The sequence below is a fragment of the Drosophila miranda genome, chromosome 4 (genome assembly GCF_003369915.1).
Source record: "Drosophila miranda strain MSH22 chromosome 4, D.miranda_PacBio2.1, whole genome shotgun sequence".
In the NCBI taxonomy this organism is placed as follows: Eukaryota; Metazoa; Arthropoda; class Insecta; order Diptera; family Drosophilidae; genus Drosophila; species Drosophila miranda.
The window spans coordinates 11,922,345-11,944,040 of record NC_046677.1 but is presented as its reverse complement, the minus strand read 5'-3'; the positions used below and the strand labels follow the sequence as shown (position 1 = coordinate 11,944,040).

Sequence of the window (21,696 nt, the reverse complement as noted above, 5' to 3'; positions counted from 1 at the left end):
AAAAGCCGCACCACACTACGCCCTTCCGCACCGAGTCCACCTCCCCCCCTATACATTCCTCTCCTCCATTGCCCGCCTCCTCCTCACGGAACTATGTAATTAAAAAGTTTTGCAAAGAGATTGCTGCTGCAAAAAAAAATAAAACAAAATACAAAAAGTACAAAAATAAAGAGAAAAAGAGAGGGGTAAAATGGGTTTTGCATATTTTTCGTCCGCACCAGAAACAATAATTAAAAGCAAACCAAACCGAAACACAACTTCAGCCACAACACCAGCCACAACAGCAACAAAAGCAGGTACTGGTTGGAGCAGGGGTTATGGAGTTGCTTTAACAGCTGTTATTAAACCGATTTATACTTTGCTTTTGCTTTATTTTCATTTCATTATTTTTTTGTTTTTATTTTTGTAGCAAATAAGTTAACAAAAGACAAACAACCCACAAAAGAGAGGGAATATCCGTACAGGTACTGACGGACTGTTAATGTGTTTCAATCAACTCGAGCATATGGTAGAGAGATATGGTGTGAGGATTCCATAACGAATTTGATTATAGTTAGAGGGTATTTGTGGTTTGAATCGGGGTATATGCTATTTTTGGTTGTGTATGTTGCAGATAGAAAAAAGAAATTTTATCTCTCTATTAAATAAATAAAAAATTGTTCTGATATCGGTGCGAAGGGATGGCTGTCCCCTTAATTCATTATTATTAATATTAATATAATCCCTAAATATCTGCGAATATCTAAACAAGAACGTTCCTTGGCTTTCATAATTATCTGCCATTAGATTAGATTAATAAAAAGCCTTTGGCATTCACAACTGGGGATATATTTAAAAGGTTTTATCATTTTAAGCACTTAAAAAAAATGTTTAAATTTATTAAATAAATTTATTATATATAAGTCGATTAAAATTCACTGCACATAGAATTTTAATGATATTCAGAATGCAGAAAAGAAGTTCCCAGTAGAGAACTTCCTCTGCCAGCTACTTATAGCGAGATATCTAGGAGATAATTCGAATCAAATCTTTAAATTATATTAATTTTCGTATTAAAAATTATGAAAAAAGCTCCAAGTACGTGGATTCTTTATACCCTCTCTCTATCCAAGAAACATTAACAAAACAAGAATGGATTTATAGTCCCTAAAAGACTTTTAACTTAATTTAATATAATTCCAGTATCTTATATATGAAGTACATGTATCCACAAAAATGTCCATTGATTCCCAGGTATCAGCAGGTCTATTAGTTCCTCCGGAAGCCTCCACTTTGCTCTTTGTTTAATTTTTTGTGAATAGCTAATTGGTCGAATGACTAAATGATTAATTAAAGTATTTATAGAGCTAAAGCGTTGTAGAGTGATGTAGTGACAGCGTGATAGACTGAATAAGTGAATGAAATGCCAAATTCTGTCTCCCTATCCCCCTCTATTGCTGTGGTTCTCATGGAGATCAGGTCTCACAGGGCAAGCCTGGCCGCCTTGCGCCTTGCGGTGAGATTCTCTTGCCTCATCTTTTATTTCTCGGTTTTTCTCAGTTTAAAGTTTGAACTTTGCCAGGCACTTTATTGTCTGTCTTTTTTTTTGTTTTTGTTTCTGTTGGTGCTGCTGTTTGTTGTTGGGGCAGCTGCTGTGCTATGGTTTATTTTACTTGGGATTTTGCGGTCAGTTCATTCAACTCTCAATTGTTGGCTGTTGTTTTGAAACCGAGACTTGATTTACCACAAAAACAGGGCACAAAAGCAGGGCTAACCAAAAGGGAAGAGGGCCTCAATGCCAGCGGTTTTTCATTGAAGAAAATATTTTTGCTTAAATTTAAATTGTATTGTTTTTAAAGACAGCTGATTTTACAGCACTCTGCAATCATTTAGGATTTGGGTGTAGATTATTTATATAGATTTGTTAGGGCTAATCTATATATATATATTATTGTATGGCTATATGCAATAAATATTTCTGCCTTTCAAGTCTTGAAAAATATTTAACCAAATCACCCCCTCATTTTTGTTACAATAAATTAAGGAAGTTCGGTTTGAAATTTTAAATAGATTACGAAATGTGGAGTATCTCTAAGACAAGAGTCGATTATATTCTCTTTACTGCATTCAGAGCTCTGGATCGCCTTAAAATCTATCATCTAAAATCCCTAATGCATATTTCTCTTATATGTTTGATTAAACTATCCCAAATACTAGATTTCCCCTCAAATCTGCATAAATTTCGTTTATTTATTGAACAATTTCCATCTGTTCTATCATTCAGTTCTGCTCGTATCATGGAGCACTCACTGCTTGTCCCATAAATCATAACTTTTGTCACATTTCCGCTATGATTTTTCAAACGGAATAACACAGAATAAACCAAATAAATACTCGGTGCTGTGGCAGTGTGTCATCCAGTCAAGAAGCAGTCGTTTGGGGCCACAAAAAAGCAAGCAAGCAAACAACAACAACAACGAAAACAACAACAAAGTGTGTATTTGCATTCAAACAGAAACCCAAACGCCATTCAGTGGCTTTGTATGTGGCTGAAGGAAGCCAAGCGAAGCAGAACCAGAAGCACACACCGATAACGAGAATGGGAACGAGAACGATGTGGAGAGGGGGGCAGCAAACAAGTGCAACATGCAGCATGCAACAGGCAGCAGCAGCCGGCAAAAGCGGCCCACAACACAGCAACAAAACAGCTGCTGCATCGACAGACAACAAACCCGAAAAAAACACGTTGCAACCGAATGTTGCAAAGAAGTTCAGGGAGGAAGAAGAGTCAAACCTACAAACGGTTCGGTTGTGCGTTTCTTTTTTCTCCCGCACCCCCTCTCACTCGTTTTTGCGGCAGATTTTTCGTTGACTTTGGCCCGGACTTCTGACTCGCCTTTGGGGCTGACTTGGTGCTGATTTTGCCCCATCTGTGAGTTCGATTCTGCATCTACTTTGAGGCCGATAATGCCTCAATTCCGTGCTCGATTAGACCTTTAGTTCTGCTGCCACCTTATCACTCTTTAAGCCCCAAAAAGCGTGTCTTCTTCTTGAACATTCCTCTCCCTACTTTTTACTGCCATCTCGCCCCACTTTAGGCCTGCCCGCAACTTCTGCTTCCCCTTCCCTGCTCCCTGTCTCTCTTCCTCTGGGTGCGTTTGTTGCGCAACAAGTTGCGCATGTTGCATGAATATAGTATTTTTTTTAAGGCCAAGACCAAAAAGTGACTGAAAGAAGCAACGGTTTCGTCTGCTTTCTGGTTTATTGTTGTTTATCCACTTGACGTCGTCGTCGTCGTCGTCGACGACGTCTAATGCGGTCTGCAGGAAATGGGGCTACCAGTGGCAAGTAACCAGCCAACCAACCAACCGGCTGTGTGGCAGTGTGGAGTGTGGCAAGGGGCAGGGGCAGTAACAGACGAATGGAATACACACAGCGGAAGCGAGAACCACCTTATATGGGGCAGATGTGGTACGAAGGCAACCACGGAGTCAAAAGTGCAATAAGATTATATTTTTCTTTATTTTTTTGCATCTAAAAGCTAGGGGTTTTCTGTGTGTTGCTTCTTAGCTTATAGCGGGAGTATGCGTGCGTGTGAGAGTGAGAGATACTTTTTTGAGAGTCTGTGTCTGCGTGTCTGCCGGAGATTTGTGTGGCAGTGTGTGTCTGGAGGTTGGGGTTTAAGGCTTAGTTTTTAGGCACCAAAAAAGGTCCAAGTGCTTCGGGGGCTATACAGAAAGAATCTTTACGTCGTACGAGTATGTCTCGCCTTGGACAGGCAGTTTCTGAGCTGATTAGAGGGGATTTTCAGGAGTTTTTCTTATGAGTATTAGGTTAGTTCTGGGAAAAACTGGGAATTTCAAACTGTAAAGTAATCGTAAAAAGTACGTATTTCAACGGCGAATAAATTCTTAGTTGGAATCGCAACTAAGACATCGCAGCATAGACATACAAATAAATAAATGTTTAACTAAAAATAAATAAATAAAACCAATCTAATAATATATATTACTAGGGGACAAGCCACCTGCGAACTCGATTGGGTTGGGCGCCAATCCCTGGCTATTTTCCTTAGAACTAACCTAAAACTATCCACAGAAATATACAGCAATATCCCTAAATATATCGCACAGAAATATACCCAGGACTATACTATTCATAGAACTCTCCGCACAGAACTTTTCGCTCCAACTCTTCGAACAATCTCTTGAAATATACCTCAAATCTCTCGAGAAACTACCCCTAGAAGTTTCCTTCAGTTTCAAAATATTAGTTCCAATATTCCAAATTTCAGTAAAGACAAAACACCTAAATATTCTGATATAGTTCAGATGCTTTGATCCTTAAATTATGTGGGCTCCAATCAAAGTTGATGTTCGTTGGGGATCCTCCCCCAAGGAAATCGACGAGAGGCGCATACAACATCAACAATCGAAGGCGAGGAACTCCAAGAAGGAGGATAAGCCAGGGGAGAAACGGGGGAGTTCAAAAGACAGCCGCGATACGAAAAGGAAACCAAAGCCGGAAGTGCCCAAAGTTGACGAGAAAACGACGGAGAAGGATCCAGGGACAACGCGCAGGGAGACGCTCTACGATGTGAAGGTAAATCTCCTAATCAGCGATTTTGTTGTGATGCTGGAATGCAGCCCCCAACCGGAGGAGGCATTCCACCCCAACACGCAAGAGTACGAATACGCCAGGGAGTGGATCCAAAAACTGAAAACTATGAATTGCGACACGGTGTTCAAGGGGTGCATACGAAACGCCTACATTAGTGCATTGAGTGTGTGCCTTAACCAGAAGCGGCTCTATGGCATCTTTGAGCAGATGCCCCCGGAAGAGCTCGAATGGATAGACTTTCCGGACACTACGAGTATGGCGCCGTCGAGTCACGCCCCGTCAAATCATGGCTCGACGCGGGGATCCTTTGAACCTGTGGCACAGAATCGTCTTTTAGAAAATACAATGAGTTTGGGAAGTCAGTCCTCAAGCGTACAGCGACGGGAAGGGGTGGATAGACAACTGCGTTTCATGGAAGAACCAAATGGAATTATGATAATACCTCAGGTATTCAGGGCAAATGAGCCTCAGAGATTCCAGCAACAGCCACAGACGGAAACCTTCTACGATCCTACCACCTTTCCACCACTGCCACATGTACGGCAAGAATCGGGCACATACTACAAACCGTCTCACGTAAAATTCGACAACTTCGGGGCGCCCCCTCGCTTCGTTGCGGCAAATAAAGAAGAAGGAGAAGTCTTCCCGTCAGGTGAAGAAGGAGGAGGTGTGACAGTTGTGGATTTGGGAGCTGCCAACATAGATGCTCCTCCTGATTCTCATTCTGCTATGCTCACACGTTCGATTCTTAAGCAGAGCTCCATCAACGGGCAGGCCCCTCATGCTTATCCATCATATCTCGAGACGCCAGTTTCTTTCAATACAACAAAATTCTTTGATGAAGAAATTTGGTCTGAATGTCCATTACAATCCTATAGAGAGCAATTCCCAAGACAGAAAGAGCACGCGTTCAAGGGATCGGAACAGGAGCAGCAGCAGATCGAGCAACAAGACACTGATGACACCCCGGCGAATCAGTGGAAACCAGAGGCCTCCGAAGAGGAGTAAGACAGAGAGAAAACCGGTCAAACTGTGTTAATAAGCCGACATTGTGACATGACCTTCTTTATGGATAGCTTTCGTCAGGAGCTGCGCGGGCAAACGACTATCTACAGGGTAAATTATCGCGCTAGAAGAAATTTGCCAGCAGATGCGACGCTCCCGAATACAAGGAGAAAATGCTCGGAGGGGATCCTAGCGCGAAGAGGACATACCTGTTGCTCAATATGGAAGAGGATCAGACTAAATTAGTGTCCTTTTCAGAGGGAAAGAAAGAGGACAATTTAAGGGATTAAACGGATTAATAGCTAATTTAAAAGATTTCAGAATAAAATTGAAATTTGGAACGCATTTAGAACATTTTTGGGCACATGTAATAATATCCGATACTTAAAATGAGTCTAGGGGTATATTAGATGTGTGTACAAGTTACAAGTGTATTTCAAAACTCCGCCTCGCTCCCTTCCGAACCCATAAACGACAAAAATATGTGGCATCCACAATTTTGAAGATACGAGAAAATTAAAAACGCGCAATCATAGAGAAAGAAAAATTGCCGAATCTGAATCAGATCGAATCATTATTAGAACCTAAAGGAACAAATCAATTTTCAGTGGCAGTGCAGCGCCAGACGACACGTTTAGAATGATCTTTTGTCTCTCTCGCACGCACTCTTTGTCGTTCAATGGTATCGCCGTCTGCCGGAGGAGAGCCATGCTGACTGAAATATATTACTGTAAATAGTTGTTAAATCTTGATTGGAATTTGAACAGTAACTTGGGAGCTTCATATTAATAATTATCAATTAAATTATCCCGACTTATAACCTAAAGAGTACGTTTTAATTATTTAAATGTTCAGTGCCCTTCCCATAAAATCAATATATTTGTTGTATTTTTTTTTAGTTTAAAAATATATCTTTCCAAAAAAACCAAATTAAGAAGCAGGGACTATATATAGAATAGAGAAACGGAGAATTTTCGCTCGTATACAAGCAATGCCCCCCCTTTTAATACTCCCCTTAGAAGCTCACCCTTTGATACTGCTTCCCATTCCTTTGAATGCTCCCCATTTATGCTACCCTTTAAATGCTCTCTCCTGTAATGCTCTTACCTTTAATGCTCTCCACGTTGGTACTGCTCTATCGTGTATCGCGTAGGTACTTTCAGCCTCTTTCAAAGAGATGGACCATCGAAAAGTGTAGCTCAATCGCTCAACAAGAGACGCAGCACAGCAGCACTTTTGGCCAAAGGATGAAAACGGGGAATCATAGAAGGAAATCGGCTTACTTTCAGAGACTTCCTCTTATGCTCAAACTGTTTCTCAGCTGAGCCACAGCTAGACAGCTGTGCTACTCGCAAACGAAGTGCTCTTCCAGTAAACGGATTCGAATTCGCGTGGAAATTGAAGTTGTTTTGCCATCATTTTGCTCTGCGACATGTCAACAAATTTGTTTGCTGATTAGAGCGTAGCGATTGCCTGCCTTTCGGTGGTGTGGCATGGCCGGAGGGCGGATGATGGGAGTCTCCACAGAAATTACATTTGGCGCACACACACTCAACACACAGTAAATACTCAGAGCCGTCGACTTTGGGGCTTGCACAACTGTTTTTGGTTGAGGTTTTGGAGCGGCTGCGACGACGGCGGCAACACGAAATGTTGCATAATCGAGAGCCGTCGCAGCGGGGGCAGCGGCAGCAGCGGCAGCAGCGGCAGCAGCACCCGTAGTGGCAGAAAGACAAAAGTCAGAGCAGAGCAACAGTACCAATAATACGAATAAGTACTGCCAAATACACCCACAAAAAGTCGCCGCGCGGCGACAACCGGTTTGGCAAACCCCCCCACTCCCACCACCTTGCCCCATGATCCAGTCTGCCACTCAGCCATTCATTCGGCGATCGCTTTGCTCTGCTCTACACTCCTCAGTTTTTTTTTGCCACAAATAAATAAAAGTGATCCAAACAGCAAATAATAATCGTAAAGCCAGCGATTCCTACTCCGATGGGCGCCATGGGGCACGCATTGCAGCCGTGCCCCCCGCCAGCCCCGTCAGAAGCTGTAACATTTTAACCTACTGCCCTCCTCCGCTGCCCCCTTTCTTTTGCATAGTTTTTCTTGGATTTTTAACTTTTTTCTGCAATTTTTCTTTCTCTATTTTTACGCTGTTTTCCTTTTCTCTCTCTCTATTTTGATGATATTTTCCTCTTCTCTCCCTCTGTTTTGATTTTATGGTTTGCTTTCCTAAAGACCAAGTCTAGTAATAATTATGCCATTTTGAGATACTCTTTCACTTGAAAAGGGTATGGAGAATCTGGAGAGGGTAGAGCGTACATAGAACATCATATAAACCAAAATATAATATTTAAAAGATAGAAGATGTAGAAAACTAAACTTAAACGACTAGAAACTGTTTTAAAATATTAAAAAAAGCCGGAATTTGCGTTTAGCTATATTTCTAAAATGCTTTCCATGGAAATGGTCTTAAAAAGCTTTGAAAAGTTCTCTAAATAATATGTGGCTACATTTGGCTACAATTTGGTAAGAAATATCTATGATAAATAAATATAATAATAAAATCATTAAAAATCGTGTTCAAGTATTGATATAATTTATTTAGATAAATAGAAAACCAAAAATTCAAACAAAAATATATCGAACAATATCGAAAACAATTGAAAAATGTTGTAAGAATAAGAATATTTATAATAAAATAATATTCTTCAAAAACAATTAAAAAACGCCTTTACAAACAAAAGAAAAATTGGTTTTATTTCTAATAAATACATATTAGAAAAATGTAAAAAAAAAAAATATTTTTTGTGGGACATACATATACATATGCATATACATATACATATACATATACATATACATATATCTAAGCTCAAGACTTTTTTCCTTTGAATCTCAAGTAAATATCGAAATATCCAACAAGTACCATGACAAACCCACAAATAAAGACCAATCCTTATACCTATCCCTTCTCTCAATAGAAAATCCTCCCCCAAGTGCACCGAAAGAGTATCCCTTGTTCATCTTGAAGCACCATTGAGATCTTTCCCTAGTGTTGTTCCCTCCAGTTTCTCACGTTTCTGTGACTCTGTTGGCTGTGCCGTTGTTTTGCGGCACGTTACATTTAACTTTGCCTACAAGCAGAACCTGTTTTTGGCCGCTTGCAAGTTTTTTGCAACTTTCTGTGTGCCACAGCGTGTGGCAGCAGCCCGAGTGCGTGCGTTTGCAATCAGGCAGCGTTCCAGCCGCAGCAACTGGGATACCAGAGACACCAGAAAGAACCCTGGGACCAGCAGCCACAATGGTTTTTCTCTCCGTTCCTCCGCTTCTTCTACAATCAGCTGTTGTGGTGGCACAGAGATGCGGAAGATGCGGCCGAGATGGTTAGATGATTCGTAGACTTCTTTGCTTTTTCTAGGGCCTTGGCATGGGCCTGGCCTGGTCTCAACTTTTCCACCAACTTTCACAATTTCTGCGCGCGCTAAGTGCGTTTTCTGATTTGTGTTTGGGTGCGGGAGGACAATGGAGGGAAAATATCCAAAAAGTTTTCAGTGTCTGGGGCTCTGCTCTGCGGTCTGTACTGTGTTCGGGCTAAATACTTGAGCACTTGAGCAGCAGTAGAGCAATTTGGAGTGCTCTCAATTATCTGTGGCTGATCTCTGTGGCTGATGCTGTTACTGGAGGCTGAAGGAAGAGGCTGACAGTTGTGGCTAAATATTTTAAAAGAAGGATTCACTGGTCAAGGGTGAAGTGAAGCCACTTTCTTTCTTTGATGGAGAGGCTATGCCTTTACCTAAACTAAATGAGAAGTGCAGAGAGAGGCTATACGTGAAAGCCCAACTAGAAACTTTTCTGCATGACTTTTTTCAAAGGAATAAATGCATAAGAAACGCTTAGAAGATGCGACAAATAAATGCTTTCGGCGAACATTTGATTTCTTTTGAAAAAACAATTATTTCTAGCAGGAAATTTTATGATTTTCTATACAGAACTGTTCTTTCAGAGCTTTCGCCATTACTTTAACATCATGAGGGGTGCATAGAGAGATCAGCTTGAAAGCTTTTTTTCATAGATCAGAACTATCATTCGAAAACATTTTTCTAAGCAATTCTTTCTCACAAACGCATAGAAAGACTCTAGATAAGAGCTTCTATTAGCCAATGATCATTCCTGCTTTAAATCCTAAAAGAAAAGCCTCTATTTTAAAACTTTCTATGATTCTTTCCCCGCTTTCCAGATGTGGAATGACTTCATAGGAATGCCTTAAAACGAGCTTTCCATAATAAGATCCCAATCAGACCTCTCCTTCAAAGTTTTTTCTGCAGTCCATCAGCTTTAGAAGCACATGGAGCGGTTTTTTTTCAATGATCACAGAGGGAGGTCTCTCCGAACCGAAAGCTTTTGCTAATCCTTTGCACTCGTCATAAAGAGTACTGTACTTATCCAGTAATATCTTCTCCCTTAACAGCTTTTTTGTATTAATGTATTAGTTCTGGCTAAGCTCTTTCGATAATTATTTCATCTGCAAAGAGTGCTCTTAATTACAGGGAAATAAAAGAAAAGCGAAGAAAAACGATGAAACCCCATAGCAGCGGGGCAATTAGAACATCATTTCAAAGAAAAAGAAAAAAAGTATAAAGAATAGCAATTACTTTTAACTATGTTGCAATCATACTTCTCTCTGCCCCAAAAGAAATGCATTAGAAAGGCTTTCTACTGCTGTATGTAGTTCTCTCTCTCTTGATTGCCTCATGAAAAACTCTCGAGGAGGAAAAACTTTATGGGACGTTAATTACCAACGAAAATAAAAGTCAAGTGTTTTTATACGTATAAACAATAATAAAAACCAAACAAAAACTTTATTACATTGTCGTGTTATAATTAGGGAACTCCCTCACACCCCCACCCCACGCTTTTGGGGTGCTCTTTCGATGGGGGCAGTGTTGTCGTTGTCGCCTACCCTGTGCAATGTTTCCGCTTATTAAACGCATGCCAGTCGCCGTACAAAAATCATGGCCACAAAAGCAGAAAAGCTGAAAGAAAACTTTCAACACTTTCTTGAGCACGCAATGCCGCAACGACATCATTAAAACACGCAAGTCATATCCATCCACAAAACACACACAACGCAAAATAAATAAAATTACAAAAATAAATATAAAAGTTTCATTTCATTTGTGACTTTTTGCAGGGTAACTTGTGTGCATGGCATACCCTTTCTTCTAGTAGAGAGTATTATGAATATTACAAGAAAAAGTAACAATTTTTTAAAAGTCTTCATTTCCCATAAGGGAACTAAATGAGATGTTACCGATGCTTCCAAAGTGTATTTTATCTGAAATCAATCACTTTATAAATAATATTTCTAAGATTTAATTTTCTAGTTTTCTTCCCAAATAAATTCCTCTCCTATGTAAATGTACATTGGAATCTACAAGATTGGCACACTAAATCGGTCATAAAACAAGTATTTTTGTAGGGATAACTTTCGTATTGCTAATGAAATTTCAATCAAACTACAAAGAGCTGTAATTATATGTAAATGGGAGCACTATATCCCATAGAAACCTTAGCAGATTTTGCAAGACAGAAAAAGGAGAGATTTTCGAATACTGTATACAAAATATTTCCTTTTTTTTAAGGGGAAAAACCAAGCTCACCATTTGTTTTCTTCAGATACAGTTTTCGATAGACCATCTACTTTTAAGAGTATCTAATGGCTCGACCTTTATTTCGTTATCTTTTTCCATTGCCTTTTCGTTTTTATGCTTCATTAAAATTAATAAAACGAAAAGAAAAGCATTAAAGACACAAAACATCAGTGCGCAGCAGTGCAATGAGTGGGTGGCAATCGTTTTGCACAATTTGTCAACCCGCACACTCCACAGTTTGCTTTGCTCGTTTAAGCCGCTTAAAATACATATTGGCCAACAGACGAAACTGCACGTTTCGAGTGGCTGCGGCAGTGGCAGTGGCAGAGTCGTCGCATCTTCTTCTGCAATTAGCAAATATTTATAGTAGCCGCCCGCCTTTGGGGCGCATTATGTCGTCATTTTGCCAATTTGATTCGTTATGCAGTTTACATAAGAGACAGATTATACCACAACTTCCTCCTCGTCTGCCTGCCTTTTGGCCTGGTTAAGAGCCCCCGTGCTTGTGGGGGCGTAGCAGCAGTTACGTTCGTGTTTAATGCTCTTTGAAGCCCAGTTCCGTTTTGCAATGGAGGGGGAGGACAGTCCATGATGTTGATGATGATGAGTGGCCCTCTCCCACAAACTTTTCCCCCCTCTCGAACCACCCGCACGCCAAAAGTGTCTCCAACTTTAGGGGCCACTTCGCTGGACCGCCTGTCATGCCCGTGTCCGACAGCAGTCGCCCTTTTTATGCATAATGATTGTTTTGCCATAGAACTCACTACCTGGCACAGCCTGCCACAGCCCACCACAGATTCTTGCAGCAGACAGGGCCCCGAACAGATTTTTGGTCGAAAGGTGGCAGAATGTCTGGGAAAAGTTTTCCTTTTTCGTTGACACTTTCATAAATTCTAATTACATATCAAAGCAGTGTCACGGCCAGTGTCCAGCCAGTGTCCGGGCCAAGAATGCCATGAAAACTAAATGAACTGTGTGTCCGGCCAAGCACGGGACAGGGGACACGGGACACGGGAAAGCACATTAAAATATATTATTTAATTTTCTTCTTAATGGCTCACAGTGTGGATAATTTATGAGGCGGGTACTGGTTCTCGGCGTCACTCTCAGATTTCAAGGAAATATGGTCAGGGAAAAGTAAAAAATGTACCAAATGGAAGAATTTCCCGCACCAAAAAATATTTAATTAATTAAGTAATTATTTTAAAACTTTTTCAACATCAAAAGCAAATAAAGCACTGATTTTGTATATAAAAACAACTAGAAGGCAGGCCCCCTGCACACTCGCATCGCTCTTGCGTCAAACCCAGGCTCACTCGCTCACGCATATATGAGTAAAATACATCTTTATACTATACAGAGATAGATAAAAAAAAACTGTTGTGGTGTGAACAATTTTGAAGAAATTATACGTAATTTTGGTGTATTTATAGACAGTAATATTTGTAACCTAAATTATTAAATTATTATTAAATTCGAAATATAAAAAAAAAAAACCCTGTGGTATCCATAATTATATATATCTACATATATGTTTCTACTCTCTCGCAGACTCGCAAAATGAAGGTAGATGTTACATAGGCTAGGTTAACCCTGAGGGACCTCAGCGGGGTCACGCAGAGCCCAGTATGGTCCTTGGAGAATGGTACATAAGTAACAGAATTACTTATAATCAGATAAATTTTGCAGTACTTAGAAAAAACACATGGAAAATACTCTGCCGTTCCTTTCAAAAATCATTATTATCATATGCATTCAATTTCGGCTAGTAGCTTTTATATTGGAAATTGATTGCACTAAAGAACTAACATCTAAAATTATCACCATTCTATTAAAAACAAATTTGTTTTTAAATGCCAAAGCTGCCAATGTCATTAAAAATAGTAGAAAACTTAAACTTTGGGTTGCTATATCTTCAGGCATATCCACTTTATCGACACGAATGTAAAATCTTGCTAAAGGTCGCACAATTCTCTTTTAAGTCCATTAAATATTGTGGATATCCGCGTTGCAAATGCAGAGTAAAAATTATGAAATTGAATTATGAATTTAAAAAATCATCTGCTAGCCTGCATTAGAGATAAAGATTAAATAAAAGATTTATAACGACTGATAGCATTCCAAATGTAGAATCCTACCTTATGGTGCTCTATGGATTCTATGTAAGATTTCTTCAATTTTTTTTATTACCAGAGGCATTCTTTAGCTCTTCTTTCATTTTCCCTCTACAGCTAATTAAATCTCAGCCCAAGAAAGCACCTCCCGAGTGCACTAGACGATTACGCAAGAGGCGTATGTATATTCTGGTTACAAGCTGCCTTTTATGGAGAGCTTTGGCGCTGTCCAACTGGTAGACCGGTAGACCGGTAGACCGACCGACCGTCCCCCATCCGACCGTCCACTCGAATGAGCGATTAACATAATTTTTCTATATTATTTTCATATGACGATTATTATGGCCATTATTGTTGTGCCTTTGTGCCGGGCCTTGTTTTAGCTCTCGAGTTGTGAGCGCACCTCCTCTTCCTCCACCTCCTCCTTCTCGAATCTTGACCTCGCGCGTACGCGTACGCGTACGTCAGAGAACCGGCTTTTCGGCTCTCTTGGCCATGGGCCAGTAAATGGGGCTTGCCAAAAAAAAAAAGAAACAAAAACGAGACAACTTAAAGCTATTCTTCTTCCACTCATCATTGTCTTTGGCTTCTAATTTAATAATACATCCAAACAAAACAGGGTGCTAACGGACCGTAACCAGATACAAGACACAAGATACATATCTGGAATTGTTGCTATTATGCGCGTGATATGTGATATCTTTCTTTAATTTTTAAGTGAAGTGAAGACCCCTAAGGGGCATTTTTGGCATCCAATTATGGTGTTCCCCCTGGCATTCTGGCTGTTCCTGCTGTTAAGATGAATAATTCAGCTTGAGAGTCCCCCACACAAAAAGTTTATGGCAGTTTCATCATTTCATTGTTTAAATATACAAAAATAATATTTTTGTTTGCATTTTAATAGGATTTTAAGCTTTAAAGGCTTTTGTGAGATACTAAATGCATTTATCAATTAGTGTTTTATTATTTATTTATAGGAATCGGACTTTTTTTTGGGAATGCAGACATGTAAATATGAAAATCAGATTATTGAGTTGGGAATTAATATAACTACAGCGAAAAATAAAATGAGCATTTTTAGGAAATGCTTTGAAAATTTATAGAAAAATATGGACAAATTTAAGATTACTTTTGGGAGTATTTTTATGAGCATTATTATTTATTTTTTTTAATTCCTGAATTGTAGCGCATTTTTTTGCGTATAATGTATATAGTATTTGATCCAAGGAATTGTTCATAATCTGTAAATTTATTATTTTAGTATTTTACATTATTTATTATTTTATTTTATGTATTGTTTTATTTTTTTATTATTTTAATATTTTATTTTATTTTATATTATAATTAATTTGATTAATCAATTTGTTATTTATTTTATCATTTCGTAGTGTAATTTATTATTTATTTTTTTTTAATATTATACATTATTTATTTTTAATTTGTATGTTATTAATTTTTATTAATTGTTTTATTGTAACCACTTAATTATTTAAAAACGAGGGGGAACGTTGTGAGTTGCTGCGGACACCGCAACTCTACGGTTATACCCGATACTAAGTCAGTATGGCTCTCCTCCGGCAGACGCCGCTAATATTAAACGACACGACAAAGAGTGCGTGCGAGAGAGACAGAAAATCAGTCTGAGCGTGACGTCGGGCGCTGCGTAGCCACTGAAAATTGATTTCTTGCTTTTGGCTACAAAAATGATCTGATCTGATCCAGATTCAGCAATCTGATAGATATGGTCATTATCTATGATTCTGCGTTTTTAGTTTTCTCGAATGTGCAATATTGTGGATGCAACAGATTTTCGTTTTTTGTGGGGGCGGAAGGGGGTGGGGCGAAATTCTGAGATATACGTTTTATAGCGAGATCTAACAGAAGTGCGGATACCAAATTTGGTTACTCTAGCCTTAATAGTCTCTGAGATTTGTGGATGCCCCAGATTTTCGTCCTTTGCGGGGGCGGAAGGGGGTGTGGCGAAATTTGGACACGAAACGGTCAAGGTCCGATATCACAGGAGTGTGGATACCAAATTTGGTTGCTCTGGCTCTTATAGGTTCTGAGATCCTTGAACTCATATTTTGCAATTGGCAAAGCCGACCATGAAACCTGTGTGTTAGAGAGAGACAGAGCGAGAAAGAATGAAATTGTTTTCTTGATTCTGGCTATATTAATTATACGATCTGGCTGAGATCTTACACTCTAGAACATATAGTCATCCTCTACGATTCTGCGTTTTTGGTTTTATCGTATCTTTAAAAATGTGGATGCCACAGATTTTCGTTCTTTGTGGGGGCGGAAGTGGGCGGGGCGAAGTTTTGAAATATTTTTGTAGCAGTGACATATCACAGAAGTCTGGATCCAAAACATCGTTGCTCTAGCTTTTATAGTATTTGAGCACTAGGCGCTGAAGGGGACGGACAGACGGACGGACGGACAGACGGACAGACAGACATGGCTCAATCGACTCGGCTATTGATGCTGATCAAGAATATATATACTTTATGGGGTCGGAAACGATTCCTTCTGGACGTTACACACATCCACTTTTACCACAAATCTAATATACCCCAATACTCATTTTGAGTATCGGGTATAATAAAAAACACCGTTGCCCAATACAAATTCCTAGTCAAATTATTAAATATTATTATTACAACAAAGAGAGTATATATTTAGAGACCCTTTCTTTCATTTCCATATCAGCTTTTAGCTTAGGAAATACTTCTCTTCTTTGTCTAAAGATTACCATATAATCTCCATAACTTCTCATAGGTGTGTTTTTCTCTTAGAAAACGCCACTTTTCTCCTCATTTAAAACCATTTTCCACAATATTTTTGTTGCTCTAATTTTCATTTATAAAGTTTTCCGTGGAAGCACATTTCCGCTTTGCACGTGTCAATGAAAATAATTTAAATTTATTACACACACACAAAGCTCTCGCCCCCCACGATGGCCGCCCCTAATGCTGGTGTGGCACTCCTTTCACTAACAGACGCTGCGCTGCACCCCCCCTTTAATGGGGGCGTCTACCCCCCATTAAAGGAGAAGCGAATGCCCGCCCCACACTGAATGGAGCTCTGTGGAGAAACCCCCGCTGTGTGCTCATATTTTGTATGGGGCGCTAATTTGCAGTTGAATGGCGCTTAAATGCAGCTGCTACTGGGGCTGCTGCTACTGCAGAGGCATGCCACAGCAGATGTCAGACTGCATTTGTGGGGAGAAGAGGAGGGAGAGAGAGAAAGAAAGGGGGATTGAGAGCTAACCAGGAGGCAACGTGACGTGACAGTAATTAACATAATAATCCATTTTGTGGCCAAAGAAAGGCAGCAGCCAGCGAGCGAGCTAGAAAGAAAGAAAGAACTCGGTCTGTGGCTGCCTGTTGCTGCTCAACGAGAGTTGATACCCTTTAAAAAAAGAGGGGATTGCGGATTTACAAGAAAGCAGGAAAACAGAACGATTCTTCTCCAGTGGTCCATGGATTCCGAAAAAGGATTATCTGATTTCTGGCAATTTTTATGCAAAAAATTTGTCTGAAAAATTTGCATAAATACTGATTTTAACTGCATAAAGTATCTATTATTTGGAAAATCCGATACCACATTCATAAATTACCTAAAATAGACATAATTGTATTTTTCAGATATATTTTCCACAAATTCTACCACATTTCCATTGCTACTTGATTATCAATAACATTATATAGGAAATAATTCACCTTAAACCATTCTTTGTGAGAAAAAACATTCTGTTTCTAAAGAAACTCCAAGCAAACTCTAAGACCTGCAAATTCATGAGTTTCTGCATCCATTTCTTATCCAAATTGCAGCCAAATCTTAAAGAAAACATGCATCTCCAAGCTTCATTCTCCCAAGCTTTCATCTCTCTCTCTCTTTTCTCCCATACAGCCATTGGTCCCCCCCTCCTTTTTTTTTGGTTTTTTCTGGGTTTGGTTTACATTTCTTCATTTTGTGGGTTAACTATCTGGGCGTCGGCGGGTTAAGAACTGCCTGCTGATGCCTGCTGTTGTTGCAACATCACGACTCTCCCGTTTGGCCAGGCGCACGTTTTAATTTAATGCCCCTGCTTCAGCATGGCCAATATCCAACATCCAATCCCAGTCCCAAGAATAGTGCTGTCTATCGCAGATCCATGACTGGGAAAAGAACTGCTCTGCTCCGAGAAAGAGAATGTCCAAGCCAATCCCTGCTCTGATTATTGGGTCAATCGATATGACCACCCAAGGCCCCTATCGCAAGGGAAGGGGGGAGAATCATATTTAAAAGAAGGATAATAGGCGGGCAGCAGATGCCTGGGTGCGTATGGGTTGGCACGATTGAAGGGAAGCGGCAGACGAAAGACGGTCAAGTGTTAGACGAGGCGTAATCCATGCGGAATTCAATCTCATATTTACTTAGAAGATAGGTGCCTGTTTCCCTTGAGACTACCTCTCAGAAATCGATTGAATTTGTGCCACAGAAAGACTGGAATTTCCCTCCAAAAAAATACCCTTTTCCTTCCACTTTAATCGCGTTTAAAGCACTTTAATTGAGAAACTTCTTTTGCTTGGGAAAATACTCGTATCATTCGAAAATGTCCATTTGCAATTGAAGCACAGAGGGGCTCCTGCCACAAACCATAAAATCACACACACACAGAAGCAGAGTCCTGGGCTGTTGTAAACAATTTCTGGGGACAGCCACTGTGGCGGCATACAGTCGCTGGGAAAAGTGTGGGAACGGGACCCAGTCAGTCGCCAGTTTGGCTGCTTTTCTGATTTTCTGCTTCTGGCAGGCATCTGTGGGATGCGTGTGGGAAATAAACTCAAAACGAGACCCAAACCGAAACCAAGATGGTTTTTTTCGTTAACTTTTCGGCAACAGAAAATATGAGAATTTCATTAATTTTAGCTACAAACAGTTTTGACGCCTGCCAAAGCACTTCCGTCCGTCTCCGCAGAAATTGGCCAAATTGGAAAGACCCCAAAGCGGAGGGCAGCGAATGGGAAGCGGCAGGAGACTTCCCCCGCGGAACAGGACAAAACATTTCGCACTCAAAACGTGGCGTTAATTGCCGGAACCCTCCGGAAAAACACAACCAGAGAGAGAGAGAGATGAAGAAAAACACTTGAAAAAGTTTTCAACGTTGCCGTAATTAAAAAATCTGAAGCAGATAATGCGAGATAGAAACAGAGAGTGATGGGCAAATGGGAATACCCTGGAATAGGAGAACTACTTAAGGTCTTTGGAGAAGATTTCGCTTGAGAAAAGTATATTTTTGAAGGTTCAATACTTATAGTAATTTTGGAATGAAACATACAATTCTTTTGAATTTGTTTGTCATCTTAAAAATTTTTTTTGTGCTATCAACAGTATGGAAAATAATAATAAGAGTAAATAAATTGATACTAATAATAGAAATACATCAACTATAATAGAATAAATATAGATTTAATCTAATGCAAATTAATTAAATATAATCCAAGATAATAATAATAATTATTTTATGAAAAAATAAAGACTTATAAAACTAAATAAATTAAAATGCAAAATATTCATTTGTTTTTTATTAAAATTAAGATTGTATTTTGTATTTTTTATTGTAAAATAATATCACTGATACAAATTATGTTGTTTGCTGTTACTGTTAGAGCATCGAGCAACTTATACAACAGTCACAGAAAAATTAAGAGGATTTAAAAATATAAACAAATAATAATAATATTACAAATAAACAAAATATGTATAATATAAAAAAAATATATTTAGATATATAAAAAACAAAATTTCCATCATTTATAAATCAATCTATTATTTATTTATTTCCCTTTAAAAGATTTTAAGCCTCAATTTCTTAAAACTATTAAATAAAAACTGCTTAAATAAGATATTCCGCAATTACACAACTCCCATCACATACATTTTCCACATTTTCCTCTTATTTTCCTCTAATTTTCCCTTAGTTTCCCTTCAATTATTCTTTGTTTTGGCCTTCGTTTAAGGCCTTCCAACTTCCCTGAAACTTTTCTTCCCTCCAAAAGCAAACGCCACAGGCAAAGAGTGTCCTTTGTGGAGTGAATTTCCACTGCTGCAATATATAATATCCTGTAGGGGAAATTCTAATTTGAAATATCAGCTGGACAGCGAGGGAGCAAGGAAATGAGGCAAAGTGGAGGAGAAAAGGAGGGGAAAACTTGCAAAAGAGAATAAAGTAAAATATTGCTTTTCTTTTTGACGAGGAATCATCATCAACAAACAACAGAGCAGTCAATATTTCTTTGTGCGATTTTCTTCATCGTCAAATATCCGTACACGGAGGAGGCTCCTCCTCTCCATCCTTCGATGCTCCTCCTCTGTGCTCTCCGATTCCCCTCCGTCTCTTTGGGTTCTCCGATTCTCCTGTCAATCCCTCTGGCATGTTCTACTGACAGTCCCTCTTCTGTCCCTCTGCCTTCCATCTGCCTGTCAGTCACCTTTCTCTCTGCCTTTTGGCAAGGGTATTTTGTGTCTCTTTTAGCCTCTTTCATGGCTCTTCAGGCCATCATTGGAACATCATTCGAAAAAGGCTTAAAGCCAAGACAAACCAAACCCCAGAGCATCGAAGGAGGAATCTCTGTAATCCGAGCGTTTCTCCCTCGCTCTTTCTCTCTCTTTGTGCAGCTGGGGGGCCCGCCTGTCGATCTGCATCATGAAATTACGGCATTATCTTCCCAGTACAGTTATACGCTGCATCGCAAAATTGCTGTCAGTAGCGGATGCAGATGCTGCCGCCACTGCCGGGATGCAGGGCAAAAAATAGAACCTGAGAAAATGATACTCGCTTCGGCGGGGCAGGCAGAACCTTTTCTCTTGTGCTGCTGCTGAAAGAATGATGCTGCAAAGAGGTGGGTCTCTCACCGATTGACTTGCTGACTTACTGACAGAATAACAGGCAGACAGCGAGACCTACAGACAGTACAACAGGCAGACACCGAGGCCCACAGACAGTACAACAGGCGGTGCAACAGACTGATGGAATAGCCGACTGACGTTTGACTGCAAGACTTGGGACATGATTGAAGCTTCGACTGTGGCTACAACTGCAACTCTCCTTTCTCGCCTTTCCATGCAAATCCGCCTCTGGGCCGAGACTCATTTTCTTTCCCAATTTGCCGGCAATTTTCGCACATTTGGCCAACAGCTGCTTTCACATTTATGCCCCCAAAGCAGGGGGCGGGGCAGAGCAGAGCAGTGTAGGGGTTGTGCCTTCAAGAATTACGTCAGTTCAGCCATGACTCCTAATTAATGTTTGGGGCGTTGTCTAAGCTCTCTTTACCCTGAATATTTTGTAATTTTTTTCGAAAGCGTTTTCCCCGCTCTAATTTATTTTAATTAAATAAGCCACAAATGCCACAGAAATAACCCAAAAATTTAAGGTTGAAAAATAAGAAATTCGGAAATCGCCTTCCCTTTAGGGGGGGCTTCTGAGAAAGAGGTTTCTGCTCAATCATTTAATGGCATGGCGCCTAGATATCCATAATCTGTATTCTATTTTCCAGGGAAAACAACAAAAAAAAACAGGAAAAACCTCAACCGAATAACCGAAAAAAAGCCATGAAAAACCTTTTCTTTATTGCATTTTTATGGGGTGCTTGGGATACGAGTATAGCACTCCCGTCGTATATATCGTAATTTTAGTGTAAACCCGTCTATTGTTTCACACAAAAGAACCCCCTTCCCCCCACAGAGACCTCCACAGTCTCCTGCCATGCCATGCCGTGTGCTGAGGTTTCTGCGAGGTTCTGCAATTAATCATAAAATATTGTTTGCACCTTAACCGCAACGACAGGCAGCGACAGACGACAGACGACCGACGACAGGCTACCACTGGAACCCCTGTGGCACGTATGGCATTACGCACTTCCGTTTCCGGTGTGTCTGGCGTTTACCCCTCTTCCTTCTTTCCCTTTCCCCTGGAAAGCTAATTCAGTTTGCTCACCCGCGCGCAAAGCAAACAAATAAAAAGATCCAAAAAAATTAAAAAACAAACAAAAACAAAGTTGTTATTGCGTTCTTTTTTTGCACGCGCAAAAATTTATTTTGTGATTTATGAGGCGCAAGAAAAGCAGCAACAAAAGCCATCGAGAAAGGAGAGAATGCAGACAGAACGGCGAGACATGACTGCCACACAACGGCACAGAGAGAGAGGGAGAGAGAGAGAGACCCATTCTATATCCTATGGAGAGACCAGGCCCCCCTCCCCATTCCGCTCCAGAATAACCTTGACCATTGATTGACAGCATCTGAAGGCCACTTGCCACTTGCCACAAAGTTACTTA

At 40.0% G+C, this 21,696-nt stretch overlaps 1 protein-coding gene across 1 annotated transcript in view; it reads right to left on the bottom strand.

Annotated features, from left to right (window-relative positions):
• The window catches only part of LOC108163099, a 78,368-nt gene that overhangs the window by 30,875 nt on the left and 25,797 nt on the right, over nt 1-21,696 (bottom strand). The window lies entirely within an intron of this gene.